Here is a 14826-nt window from a genome sequence, read left to right on the forward strand (position 1 = left end):
CTTGGTGGCCATCATCAAAGAAAAATCAAAAAAATATTCTTGACAAAATAAGGAAAAATATTTTTTTAAATTTGAGCCATGTTACTATTTAAAAGTATTTTACATCCATACAGAGTTATTTCTTCTTGCTGAAACCAGTATTAAGCCTTTTCCGGTAGTTACTGGGTAACTTTAGAATTGTGAAGCTTGGATTTGCTCTTCAACTTCAAATGCTACAAAGTTTATGTATTTGGGTTGGCAGTAATAAGACAGATACCATGTACTTAAATTGGTTGGATTATATAGATTTTCAGTTTCTAAAATACGGTGAAGTTAGGTAGGTGTTTTTGACTGCACAAAGCAAAGCAAACACAATTATCTTTAATTTTTATATAATAATTTTCTAATAGCCCACTAAAATGAATGGGGAGCATCTAAAGTATTTTTGTCACAGAGCCTATTCTAGTAACTAACATCTGTAGAGGGGCCAAACTGGAGAAAGCTCAAATATCCTGTGTACTAGCAGACAATCCCTGTGGAGACTGTCAGATGTGCAGTCTTTATTTTATGCAGTAGGGAAGGAGTGAGCGAAGGTGGAAGGAAGAGAGTCCTCAGGGTACAAAACACACAGGGAGAGCGGAGCCGAGACAGCACGCTGTGTTTTCTCAGTGAACCTGAGACATTTTTTTCCTGCTCATGCAGTGATTGTAATTTCCAAAGTTTTACTGTAGATATCTGTTGAGGAACTGGGACTTGCAGCTCTGTAAGGCACACTTGCTTCCACAGCTCTAGGTTTCCAAGAATAAATCAATGCATGACTTAACGATGACTGCTGCAGTATTTACACTCCTCACACATTTTGACCTTCCTCAGCAAAATGTAATGCCTATTTATAGAAGGGGATGACATGTGGCAGCCAGGTTTAGGACATGTAGAAGCTGTGGAGAGGTCCCAGAATCTTAAGAAAACACTTGGATTTCTTTGTGGATCTTCTAATTTATAATGGCTATACTTCAGGAGCTCTCAAAAAAAAGGCCTACCTCTTGTAGAGGAAAACCAATACAGTAGAAACGGAGTTATTCCCTAACTGCGGAATTTTCCGAGTAAACGTTCCTTTTCTATTGATGTCTCAGAAAGCTTAACAATATTTTTGTATCATTCCCAGGGGCTGTGGAAATGGCATCAAAACCCCAGTAATGCCATTATCTAGTGTGTGAAAATATCCCTTTTCTGAGATGATAACTCCAAGGATATAAACCCATGAGAATCTTTGCATCAGAGATGGGGAAAAAGAAAAACCTGTCTGGAGTATTCTGTGTCATACTCATCCCCTTTGTCTTTTCTCACTCAATATTAAATAACAGTTCAAACCCATTTGTGTCAAGAAAAAATTACAAAAGTACCGATACAAGCACAAAACAAGCACTAAATTTAACTGTTTGTGGATGTATTGCTGCTTGTAAGGCAGAATTCTTACACCCTCCAGCTGCAGTGCAGTCTCCTCATACCCCAGTTCATCACAGACTGTGGCTTTATGCCACAAGCAAATACCCTTTATCTCTTGAAAAAAAAAAAAAATACCCCAAAGCCGTGAATCCTTAATTCAGCTATAATTCCTTTGTCGATCTTTGACAAGTTGTTTAATCTCCCTGCTACTGTTTTTGCAATCTGTAAAATGGCAATTAGGCATACATCCTCACCTCTTTTACACTGTTTTGGAGGTCCATGGGTCCTGCAGCCTTGCTCTGACATTGATGAAGAAGCTCTCCCTGTAGTATTTATGGGTATTCTAATGAAAGAGCAATGAGATTTCTGACTTTATTTAATGTTTGCAAGCCATTTCGGAAAGGTGCTTGGTAAGTGCTAATTATTACAAGCACCGTGAAATGTGCCTCATTTATATGACGTAATTTAAGCATAAAGATGCTTGTAGGTACAGTAATTAAGTTTTGTTTTCCCATGGCTTAACCTTGTGACATTTGCCTACTGGATGATCTAGACCTGTTCCTCTTCTTGGCCCCATATTCATCAGTGCATTTGTGCTAGGAGGTTGCCGCTATATTTAAGCTTTGTTTGATTTATAGGCAAAGTCCACAACGACTAACAAGCCACTCCGTGTACTGAATAACTGAATTTAATGATCAGCTCTAAATGAAGTATTTGGCATATTGAAAAAATTAGGTTTTATAGCTTAATTTTCACAGGATTACTTTCTCTTGTTCACCTAATCTTTTTATTTTCCGTTAAGTAATTTTTCCATTAAGTCTCCGTTAAATCCACATTGCCTGTCTTTGCATTCAAGGATTCATCAGAAACCCAGTGATGTTGTCAATGGGCATGATGTAATAGGCAATTATCCCCTGACTTACACTGGTACCGTAAAAATAATATCATGCATTTGATTTCATTTCATAGCATGGATTTTTTAAATGAAAGTTCTACTCCTATTGAATTTCATATGTGTTGTCACTGAGTTAAATGTGAATAAGTTCAGGCTTTTATCAAAAAGCTCTTTAAACTACTGAGTGACACAATACTTAATAAGAACATTTTTATGTAAATTTTCTTTCATTTTGGCTGTTTCCCATGTGTATTATTTTGTATTGTTTGGAATTTCATTTTAATAACAATCACTGTGATGAATTTGATTTCTTTTTTCTCCCCAGCCAAATGCAATAATAATGACTAAAACTGGTTGATGCATCATCCTGTTAGATAGCTGGATGGAAGAATAAGGGTGAACGTCTACCAAAATGGCATAATTTGTGGTAAAGATTATAGTTTTCTAAAAGTAGCAATTACTGATTCACTCATGCACATTAATGTATTTTATGTATTTTCTCACATTTACCCTTACAATATGGCCTTCATAGTCAGGTGTATGCTTCCTAACACATGCAGTATAGAATTTTGAAGCTTTTTTAATTTTTAATTTGGCTATATATGGTCTTACAGTTTTGGCATAATGCACTTTATAAAAGGAAGGAAAATTAAGCATTTCCATAGTAATGTGCAAACTATACTTAACACCTTATGCAGATTTTTTCAGATGAATTTTGGATCCACACCTGTTTATTTTGTCCTGAAAGACATATTAAAACCAATTTAAAGTAACAGTGCTTGGTCTCTGTTTCTCTCTTCTTTTTAACACCATACAAACACTTCATACAAAAATCTGATTCAATATTTCATAGATTTTAAACAATAACTAGCAGCAGCACTGACTGAATAGGTATTTTCTTTTAATCTACAGATTCTCAGTGTTTGGCCTTTTTTTAACATATTCCACAAACTTTTGTCCCACTTTCACGTTTACAAACTGAGCAGGGATCCATGTTTACCACCGGGGGTTTATGGTTAGTCATCTTTAATTAGCTCACCTGAGTGAACAATCGTTTTACGAAGAAAAAAAGCACTTTCTAATTGATGCAAAAATGTTCTTGCCATACCAGCTGGCTCAGAACAACTGATGTGAACTCTGTATAGCTCTTTATCAACAGAACTGTGCTAGAAAGGAAAGATAGATACTGGCTCAGATAAGTAATCATCACCTCTAAAAGAAGAGTGGGCTTCAGACAAGTACTGTTAGGGCTTTCAGAAGCCTTTGTAGAAATCACTCTCTTTCTCATCCATTTTAGAAGGAGCCTGGAACAACAGGTGAGTGACCTGTTCAGTAAATGACAGCAGGTTAATACACAATTCAGGGCAATGGCTGAGAGCTGTACGAGAACTGATCTGCTAATTAACTAGTGTTTCTTCATTTCCTTGCCATGAGTTATATATATATATAAATTCACGTAGAGTGGTCTTTGGTAGCCAGATATCTGAAGCAGTTTCATCTAACTCCACGTGATGCTGGCAATGCCCAAGACCAAAAAATACCAAAACCAAAACTGAGGGAGTCTCTCTTTGCTGAAATTACCCACCAGGAAAACACTCTGGTTTGTTACTGGTCTGTCTGTTGTCTGTCACCTGGAGAGCTGAGTCTTATGACTGGGAGGAAGGAAAGAAGATAGGCAGCCCGGTAAAAACGGGAACAATGTGACCATCTTGCCTTTGGAGAGTTGCAATTAATAGATGACTTTCTGCCCCTACCCTCTTCTAGTAAGTAGTACTTTACATGGGGTGAAGTTGTAGCCCGCTCCTTACTCCTCGTGAAAGTGGCCCAGCTTCCTCTACAGTAACATTTCATATCCACCAGAGAGCTGGTTTCAAGAGCTGGATGTGTGCAAGAAGTACGAGCTGACATCATCCTTTTAACTAGCCATCAGGCAAGAAAATCCAGCTCCAACCGTCTTATCTTTAGAAGAAGTCCCTGTTTGTAGTATAGGCACTCTATCAGGGGAGTAGCCTGTGGATTTGTTGGCTACTAATTTAAGTGAGTTTGTTAGTGGCAGTATCGTCTCTTTATTAGATCCATGTTGCCAATGAAAAAGAAGGTGCCTGAGGCTTAGAGCCTGCTTGCCTGTCACAGTGCTACATGGGACTGATAGTGTGTGAGAAGTGGTATTGTACAGCCTGCTTCAGAGAGGTAGGAGACTGGGTTCTTTCCTTCCCAAATCACAGGTTGTCCTGGTTTCGGCTGGGACAGAGTTAGTTTTCTTCCTCGTAGCTGGTACAGTGCTATATTTTGGATTTAGTATGAGAATACTGTTGATAACACACTGATGTTTTAGTTGTTGCTAAGTAGTGCTTACCCTAAGTCGAGGATTTTTCGGTTTCCCATGCTCTGCCAGCAAGGAGGTGCACAAGAACCTGGGAGGGAGCATGGCCAGGACAGCTGACCTGAACTAGCCAAAGGGATATTCCATACCATAGGACATCATGCTCAGTATATAAACTGGGTGGAGTTGGCCGGGAGGGGCGGATCGCTGCTCGGGCATCTGTCTGTGGGCGGTGAGCAATTGCGTTGTGCATCACTTGTCTTTTCTTGGGTTTTATTTCTCTCTCTTTTTGTTATCTTCCTTTTCATTACAGTAGTTATTGTTATTATATTTCAATTATTAAACTATTCTTATCTCAACCCACGAGTTTTAGGGTTTTTTCCGATTCTCTTCCCAGTGGAGGAGGAGGAGCGAGTGAGCAAGTGACTGCGTGGTGCTTAGTTGCTGGCTGGGGTTAAACCACAACACAGGTCCTTCACAAAGGAGCTTTGGTAAGGAACACCTTTTACTCTCAGATGGGGCTGGCTGAACCTTTACATATTGCTCAAATTTAAAGTGAAAAATTATCCATGTAGATGTCAGCCATACAGTGAGGCATTAAAGAAGTAAAGTAAATAAGGGTTTCAAGATTTTGCCTTTTAATCTCTTATATACGTACAGGAAATTAGTTGTTCTAAAATACCTTCATGTGTTATTAATATCTGTACATTTCTGGAGTAGAGACTGTGCATTAAATATTTGCCCATCAGCCCTGTGAGACTGACTGTAAGAAAAAAAAAACCAACAAAAAACCAGGAAAGAAGATCTTCTATGAGTACATACACTTTATAGCTTCCTTTAATGTAGAAAATTTTGGCCAGCAGCTGCATTTTGCAGTGGTTGCAAACAGTACAAATTCTAACACTGTCTACAAAAATGTCTTTGGCAAGGAAATGTCTTTGGCAAGGAAATGTCTTTGTCAGGAAAAAAATAACACTCGTGTATTTGAATGTTTTCGCAATCTTGAGATAATGTACTCTTCCTTTGACAGGCGTTACCTTTTACAAGTTAAGTACATACACCAGAGTTTACATTACAGGCCTGTAAATAGTGCCTCAAACAACAGCGTTAGGTTTCAGGAGATACCTTTACAGTGCTTGGTAAGTGGCGGAGCACTTCAGACACTTTAGGTGGCTGCTGAAATCCTTAAAATACCCTGGGCAGAAGCACGGGAGACATGTTTTCTTAAGGACTGCAGAATACAGTCACCTATACGTGCCCTTACAGCAGAGGTGGCAGTATCCATCTTCATCTTCCCCTATATGAGACAAAACTTCCAGTGCTATCTGGGCCTAATTCTTCAAATGCGTGGAAACGGTGTTTGCCGCTGAGGTTTGTGGAGCCCGTCTGGCCTGTAAATGGAGATGGTCCCATGCAAGGGGTGCTGGAGTCAACCTTTGGTGAGTGTGACAAAATTACAAACTTGGTAAATACAGTGTATTACCAGTCACTATTATAAAAAGGTGTTTCATGGTGTTCTTTGCTTCTGAAGAGAAAACTCCCAGTTACAAACCTATTGTATTTAGACTTATGTTTCCACTGAAGTTCTTAAAATAGTGCAGCACTCTGCCATGAATGGAAACCTGTCCTTTGAGTTCTGAATTGCGGAGTGGCTGACAACAAATGGCAAAGACCTTGATAAGCTTGAGGGCTGGGCAACGGAAAGCTAATGAAGTTCAGGAAGAAGCGCAGGGTTCCCCATGTCTCAGTACAGACTGGGAAGCACCTGGCTGAGGAGCAGCTCTGCTAAAAAGGACCTGAGGTTTACAGCAGATGCCAGGGTGAATATGAGCCAGTGATGCACTTGCATCTTGAGTAAAGCAGATGGCCTACTGGGCTGTACCAGGAGGATAATGACCAGGAGATGGAGGGAAGGTGTTTCCCATTACTCATGTTGGTGAGTAGTACCACTGACTCATGCTAAATACCTGCTGGCATCCATTGTAATGGCATGGTTTGTGTCCTTAGTAAATGGGTGAAGAAGAAAAGGAGAATTGGGGAGATGATGTGACATTGTTGTTTCAAGAATCTGCCGTGCTACAAGTAAGACTAGCTATGGCCCCAGTGCACAGTCACGTGTACGTCAATACTACAGTTAAAACCTTACTCCTTAGCATCCTATAGCATCAAAAATAGGCAATGCAGTTCAAATTTTGAAATTTGCATTTTGTACTCCAATTTTCTTCTGCTTCAGTTGTTCCAGCCACTGAGGCTGTGCCCTTGTGGTGGCTTCATCCTGCTCTGCAACGACTGTTATCACTGTTGCACACTTCAGTTTGCACTACGAAGTAGTGCACCCAGTATGGAAAATGTGTTCCTTTCAGATGAAGCTGAACAAGAGATGCTTTCCAGCAGTGCCCCTGCTATGCTCCAGATGCTAATCAGAGTTCAGTCCATGGGACCAGACAAGAGCTGGTCAGAAGCAACCCTCCACCTACAGTGTAGATATTGGCTCCTGAGCACCAACTACTTTGCGTATTTATTCCAGTAGTGCTGCACTGCTTGCTAATATAGACACACCTTTTGAACATCAGCCATTCCATCTTCCCTTATCCAGTTCTTTGTTCACTTTATACTAATCCCTAACTAATTATTCCCTGTATGGTTCTATATCAAATGCTTAATGAAGTCTAAATAGATTATAACCACTGCATTTCCTTTGTCCATAAAATCAGCTGTTACCCAAGTACTCAGGAGTCATCTATTTTTAAGTCCATCTCGCATTTTATCCCATTTTGCATTTACCTCTATGTTCTTAGTGAGCCTTTCCTTGAAAACATTAAGTCTTGCAAACTACTGAGTCTAGACTATTAACCCTCTGTTTGTCAGCATAATTTTTTCACTGCGTCCTTTAAAAGTATTACATTTTCAGTTCTCCAATAATACAATACCGCTCTCAACTTGAAAGGTTATTAGAAGCATTTCTTCCAGCCCTGCAATTGCATAAAGTCATTCTTTCAGAATTCAGGAATGCAGTTTGTACCTGTACCAATGGGGCCATAATCGTGTCTACGTGAGATAGATTAAGTAAAGTTTGAAGACACTGAGTAAGTTCACAGAAGGTTTGCCTTGCCATTCTGAAACAGCATTAAGTTTCTATCTGTAGCTTCTAAAGAAGAAAAGGTAACTAAGTTACCTGGAAAAGGTAACTAAGACATCAAACCCATTTCCTGAGGATTTGGTCCACTGATTTTAAGTATATACATTCTGCAGAAAAAAATAAGAATATACCTTCAGTGATCTCCACTTGTCTACACTGAGTACTGAAATAAATAGGGGGCTGGACAAAGAAGCATCTCCAACCTTGCCAGAAGAACTGAAGTTGGAATAAAACAGCAGTAAGCTCATGTGCTGGGTGCTGAACTTGGCCAAAAGAATGACGGGTGTCTGGGATGAATACTGAAGGGCTGTGAATTCTGAAGAGCTAAGAGGAATGTCAGGCTATTCCCCTCCATTATTTAGCCAGTTTTCAATGCCAGTATTACATTTTTATATTTGCGCCAGTTTCAGTGGTGATATATTTGTATATATAGGTAGTCCTTCCTAGAGTTTAGGTTGTGATAAAAAATCAGTATTAGAATCAGGCAATACTGAACACCTTCACCATCAATCTGGAGATCTTCCAAATCTTGCAGACAGGAAAGAAGAAGAAAAGAAGATACAAATGTGTCACACCAATATCTTTTCTGAAATTCTCATGCAGAAAAAAAAAAAAAGAAAAAAGGAAAAAAGATGAATGCATATACATGGCAGGAACATACTGAGCATAAATATATAGAATAAGTTATAATGCATTTTAATATACATGAAAAAGAGGTCAAGTGGAAGAAATAAAAGATGTTAGCTAGTTAAGGTATTACAAATGGGTAAGACATTTTGTCTGTTAGAGATTGATTTGCACCAGACTACATAATTAAAATGCCAAAGCTGGTACTGATGGAAGTCTGAGCCCTATGCAGAATGTATTGATGATTTCTACCCAGAGGAAACATGCCCAGCAGCACAAAAAAGTCTCATTCGTTTAATTGGCACCCTGGATGGTAGGCCTAGGACTGAACATTACTTTTATAGCTTTTATCACACCACCCATGCGAATTGCGCAGCAGAGAGCAAAGAAAATGAGTGCCTTCAAGACTTCCCAGTGTAAACAGATTTCAACCAAAAAGGCTGTACTAAGAAAATTTCCACATTAGCCGTAGTGATGGTCCCTGTAGCTGTGGCATGTTATCCTGGCAACATTCAGGGACTCGCATTGACTCTGTGCAGCTTCTGTTTTCTAGACAGAGATCTTCTCTATCCAGGATTGACGATACAGCCACACATATTTAAAGTAAACACGCTTTGTGGGCTGCTGCTGGGGAATCATTTGTTAGACATGGTGAGTGCAGAGAGCCAGGTTCTTTGCCAGCATGCGCTGACATAGTCCCTTCGAGCTGAACGGATGGACCCTGAGTTATTCCAGCTAAATGGCTGCTTCAGGGAGCCGATAAACGTCAGCGTGCGAGGCACAACATACAAAGCTGTCTCGAAGGAAGGATTCCTTTCCACAACCAAATAACAAGACCAGGGCTGGATGCAGCCGCAGTGTGGAGGGAGGAAGATTTTGCCCAGCCCTTTCCATGCCATGTGAGGGAGAGGATGTTTTGTGCTGTGTGGGGCTAGTGAAAGGGCAGAGGTACCTGTGGCCTCTCCCAAGTCAATCCACATTGAATAGTGGAACAGCACCATTTGGACACACATTTAAAGAATTCTTAGGACAACCACCTAGTATTAAATGAAAAACATTGTCTCCTGCAGAGAAAGAAACCAGAACACCGTGGCACCACGTTAGGTCAGGAATGGAAGTAATCACTGTCAGAGCTCAGTTTTCTTTTTTCTTGATAGATTAAAATAATCAGGAAAGAGGCAAAATAAAAGGAAGTTGTGTGCAACAGAAATGAAGGCACACAACTGGAAAGGCCAGGAACAACAACCATGAAAAAAAAACCTGGAGAAAGCAGCCCCTTTGTAAACCCTGCACATTGCTGTCAGCAGAACAGTAACAGCCTTGCAACAGCAAAACCAATTTATAGTCTTGGGAGTGCCCTCTAGTGTAAGTGGGACCTTCGACCTGGGCAGAACTGGTCTATCTCATGGCTGGCAGAATAGTAACATGCTATGAAATTTAACCACGCCATGCTAATTTAAGAACCAGTACTGTCTGCTGTGCCAAGATGGCAGAACCTTGGCTTAACAGCAGCATACTTCAGGAGCCAGCCCTTAATCCTGCACATTACTGGTCTATAAAATGTTTTTTGATGCGTGAACCAACTCATCAAGATGAGGGCACGAACTCTGTTGCTAACAAGCCATAGTAAAATGACGTGCACTTGCAAACAGATAATGTCTGAACTGGGTGTAGTGCTTTGATCCGAGTTGTAAACATGTTGTCTGCTAAGGCTGATGTGCTACAGAACTATAGGAAAAGGGTACAAAAGAAAGGAATCGGCCCCGAGCCCTTCTAGTAAAAGCAGGTTTATTCAAGGAGGGTTTTTTTTAAATCTTCGAATCCGTATTGCAGAGCACAGAAAGAAGAGTACAGTGGGACTGAGTGCATGGGGCGCGGTGCTTTACTTCAGTCCTAACAGAGGGTGTGTGTGCATCCTGATACTCCAGCTGACGTAACATAGATTGCATGCTGACGTGCAGCCAATTACATCAGCTACTATAACATGTATTCCACTTAAAAGATTTTCCAGAATATTCCTTTCACCATTTTAGCATGAAAACATTAGAAAAGAACCAGTGAGTTGGCCAAAATCCACTCTTTTTATATCAATACAATTTGAGAGCAGTCATTAAGGGAACTCCGTATTTAAAGTGGTGTAAGAGAGTCCTGCCTCTAGGTATTGTGTTTTGATTTCTTTCTAAAACGCCTAATAAGGAAAGAATAGAATAAATGGGGAATTTTTACTACAAGCACGTGGAGAGGAGGGCTTTGGTATAAGTGAAGCTGGAGCAAAAGGTAAAGTATTTTCAAGGCCCTTCCGATGCTTATGGGAACCTACTGTTAGGCATTTGGAACAGTTTAAAAGCTAATATAATCTGGATTGCTATTTACCTGCCACCTGTTCCTAGAATGGAACACTTTAACTTGTTACGGTAAACGGATAAAGGTTGCTTACAAAACAAGGCATAGAGGGGAAGAAGTAAAACTGATGAATATTTAGATTCACAAAGCCAAATCAGCCATTGTGGACATTTTGTCTGACCCTGCCTAAAACAGAAGGCAGAATTTTCCTCAATTTGCTCTTTTTCAAGTTTATAAGTTCTTTTCCTTTTAAGAAAACCTCCAGTCTCGATTTGCAATGTCTGTGACTTACAGTCTATGATTTTTATTCCAGTCTACCTGTTTATTTCTAATTATGTTTTGGAGTAGTTGGAAGCATTGGCTCACAGGCAAACATTTATTCTGATTGTCTTACAGATGGATCAGAAACAAAAAATCTTAAAATCTGTAATTGCTTACTGGAGTATTTAAAACCTAAATCTACACATTTTGTAGGCAAAGCCTATCGTAGTTCAGGTCTGAATGTGATATATTTAATTAAATTAGTCTCAGTGCAAAAGGAACACAATGCCAGTTCTTACAAAGGGATCGGTGTAATCCTGAGGACTGTATATTGGTAAACCTGAGGAAGCTTCTGGCAATTCAACATATTTATAAGTACTCTGAGGAAAGGAGATGAGCAGTGCGGTATACGTGTTTGCTGCATTATTATTAAAAGTCAAATCCAAAAGCCAGCTGGGAAGAGCTGTAGCTGTGTATTTTCCAGGCTCTCACGATACCAAACGGGTAATAAATTGGCAGTGTCAGTAAGTATGCAGTACACATGGGGGAAAAATAGCCTCAGTTATATACATAGAGTGATGGGTTCTGAATTAAGTGAGTAGCACTCAGGGGAGTGATGCTGTAAACCATTTATGAATAGTTCCCTGAAAGCATCAGTTTGGTACTTTAGTAGTAATCAAAATGACAAATCAGATGTTAGGAATTATCAGGGAAGGGAGCAAGAAGAAAACACCTTTAGATTTGTGCTGTCCGAGTGCATAGCATCCCCGCAGCTGGTGCACTGGCCACCCAGCTTCAGGAAGGACGTTAGAGACTATGAGAGGGATGGAAAATGATATCTGAGGCTGTCTGTACCCTGTAGCTTAGGTATGCTGGGTACACTCGGTCACCTAGTCCTCTGCTGCCCAGAGCTCTTGGGGCAGCCCGGGCTCCCTCCCTCCCTTCCCATGCACCCCAGTCGCTCTCCAGAGCCACAGTGCACATTAGAGAATTTTCCTGTGCCGTGAACTGGAATGTGGCACAGGTGATGTGGATCAGGACACACTGCAAAGGAGTGCTTCAACATGGCAAAATATTTCATCTTGAATAAAAGATGAAGGAGGATGATATAGCAGACGTCTTTATAGTCATGGATGTTATGCAGACAGTCAATAGGGAATGGTTATTCATTATTTTTTATAAAACCAGACATAGGAGACACCCAAGGAAATTAACAGGCAGCAAACTGAAAACAAACCTGATGAAGCATTTTTTTTAAATAATACATTACTAAGTTATAGACCTTGCTAGACAAGATAAACAAAATGTTACCAGTTTTGAGAAGGGAACTGGACAAATCTGTGAAGAGTGGGCCTACTGACAGCTATTAAACATTAAGATCCAGATGGAAATTTTGGCTCAGAAAATTTCTGAACTTTAAACTGCTAGAAGCAAAGAAGGTGAACTATGGCCAGAATCCTTCTGTGGCTGCCCTGACTTTCTTAGAGCACTGGTAGAAATAGAATATTAGGAAAGACAGACTTAGCAAGCACAATCCATTTTGCTCTTTAAATTTGCTTACTGGAAATGGAAACTATTGAAAAAAAATGAAATTAAATTTTTCTTTGTTCTGTAAGTGACAAAGCTGTCAACCAGGCAATTTGTCTGTAATATTCACACAGGCACAGAAGAAGCAAAGGAGCAAGAAAAAGACTGTCATTTTTACTCTCTGCTTTTTTTTTTACAAACACGTTTTCAAGGATAAACCAAAATCATCGTATTTCACAATTACCATTAGTGGTCTGGGATTTGTTTGGGTTGCTTTTTCACATTCAGAAGCTGCGTAATGTAACACATGATCTCATTAACTAACTTGGGAAGTCGTTAGCATTAATTTTCATGAGCGCTCAATGCCAGCAAGCTTTGCCAGATCAGATCTCAGCCTTTCTTCTACTTCCAAATCACCAGTGGACCTTCCTCAAGGCTTACTGCTATGAAACTAATAAAATACTCAGAATCATTCTGTTGGGTAACAAGTCAACAGACTGGCAGATGAACCACTTCCCTCCCTGTAGGATGCTAAGGTATGTTGGTACAGACCAGACAGGATTATTTTGCCTTCATAGCTTACAAATAGGGAATAGCTGGTCAGTAACAGATGTTGTTTTAAGTTTGGGGCTTGCAAACCAATTAAGAGTTGTCACTACCTGAGGCTGACTCAGCTGCGACAGAAGATTTCTGCATCTGCCCTGCAGTGGGGTGGTGGTGGCACATGTCAAACCTAATCAGCCCTCAGGGAAAGTGCCCTTAAATTTACCCTTCAGTGACAGCACCAGAAGCACTGCTGCAGCACATGCTGCTTACTTTCAAATCTACTTCATATTCTGAGATGAGTGTTTCAGAGCACTCCTTCTTCACAAGCAGAACAGCACTTTTAACTTTTTCCTTTGTATTTCATGCCGTTCTCAGTCGAGTTCCATCCACAGTTATCCTATGCCATGTTAATGAAACGTGTGATCTGCTGCCCTCTATCCTGACAGGGCTCCATCTGACTGGGATTACATTCTCATTCACCCATATTCCCCAGAGAGCTTCAGGGACATCAGAATGTATATCTAATGAATATTTACAAAGAAATTTCCTTAAAGAGAAAGAGAAGACCGTAAGTTTTCAATGTGCAGTGGCAAATTGTCTGCTGAACATCTTTAAGCATGCCTTTGCAAGTGCATGCAGAAAAAGCCAAAGTAGAAATCTTCACAGCTAAAGAAAGTGTGACAGGAGTCAGACTTTGGCGCTCAGAAGGGATTTTTTTGTGAATTACTGTGCATTACAACTGTAGCTTCCACTCCACAGACCACAAGCCTGGGCTGATCAGCTATACAGAAAAAAAAAAAAACCCAAACAAAAAAAAAACAACAAAAAACCCACATTAACCTGTATGAAATCAGTATGGTTGTGCCTGCAAACTAGCAGCAGTTCAGCAGCTAGTGGAAGTATGGTTTTGGTGTTCACTGATGGAAAAATCACCCTTATATTTGGTCATGATTTTGCCCAGAATCCTAGCGTACATACAGGTGAAGGTTTGAATTCAAAAACCTCTCTGGAAGAAATACAACTGTCCTGACTGATTACCTTCTTCAAATGACACAAAGCATTGCACCAGGGACACCACCACCAGTTTTAAAGGTCTTGTTTGCCCTGCGGAAAACAATGTGTTTTCAAAATATACATAGCAACCAGACTGACTGCTACTTGGAATTGAACACGACACTTTTGATCTGTGAAACGATACCGAGACTGCTGTAGACAGTTTACCTATAAATAGCAAATTAATTGTAGTAATTCCCGGTCACACAATGACAGCAGAAAGTCTCAGGGAACTCGGGTGACTGAGCTGAAGCCGAGCGTCAGGCCCCGCAGCCTCACTGAGCACCACGAGTGGCGAACCCGCTCTCCCTGTTAGCAGGCCCTGGCCGGCCGGAGGTTCTCCAGCCTCCGGGCTGGTTTTTTACAAAAAAAAGTGAATTCTTGCACTCGCGCACGTTCTCGTTGGTTCTACAGCATTGAGACAGCTAGAGCTTTGGCAGGTGGTTCAAGTTTTTGGAAGAACTGGGTGCGCCCCAACCCAGGCGTAACCCGCAGGGCTTGTGGAAAGGAAGGCGAGTCCGAAACCACTAACGGGGAAAGAGGATTTATTGGCAAACCCGAGTTTCAAAACCTCGTTTCGCTTTGTCCTGCCGGGTTCTTCGCACCCAGGACCAGACGCACGGAGGAGCGGACGACCTCCGGCCGCCGACACGCGTGAGGAGCGGCAGGGCCGGCCGGGCGCCGCAG

The sequence above is a fragment of the Haliaeetus leucocephalus genome, unplaced genomic scaffold (assembly GCF_000737465.1).
Source record: "Haliaeetus leucocephalus isolate CR32 unplaced genomic scaffold, Haliaeetus_leucocephalus-4.0 Scaffold944, whole genome shotgun sequence".
In the NCBI taxonomy this organism is placed as follows: domain Eukaryota; kingdom Metazoa; phylum Chordata; class Aves; order Accipitriformes; family Accipitridae; genus Haliaeetus; species Haliaeetus leucocephalus.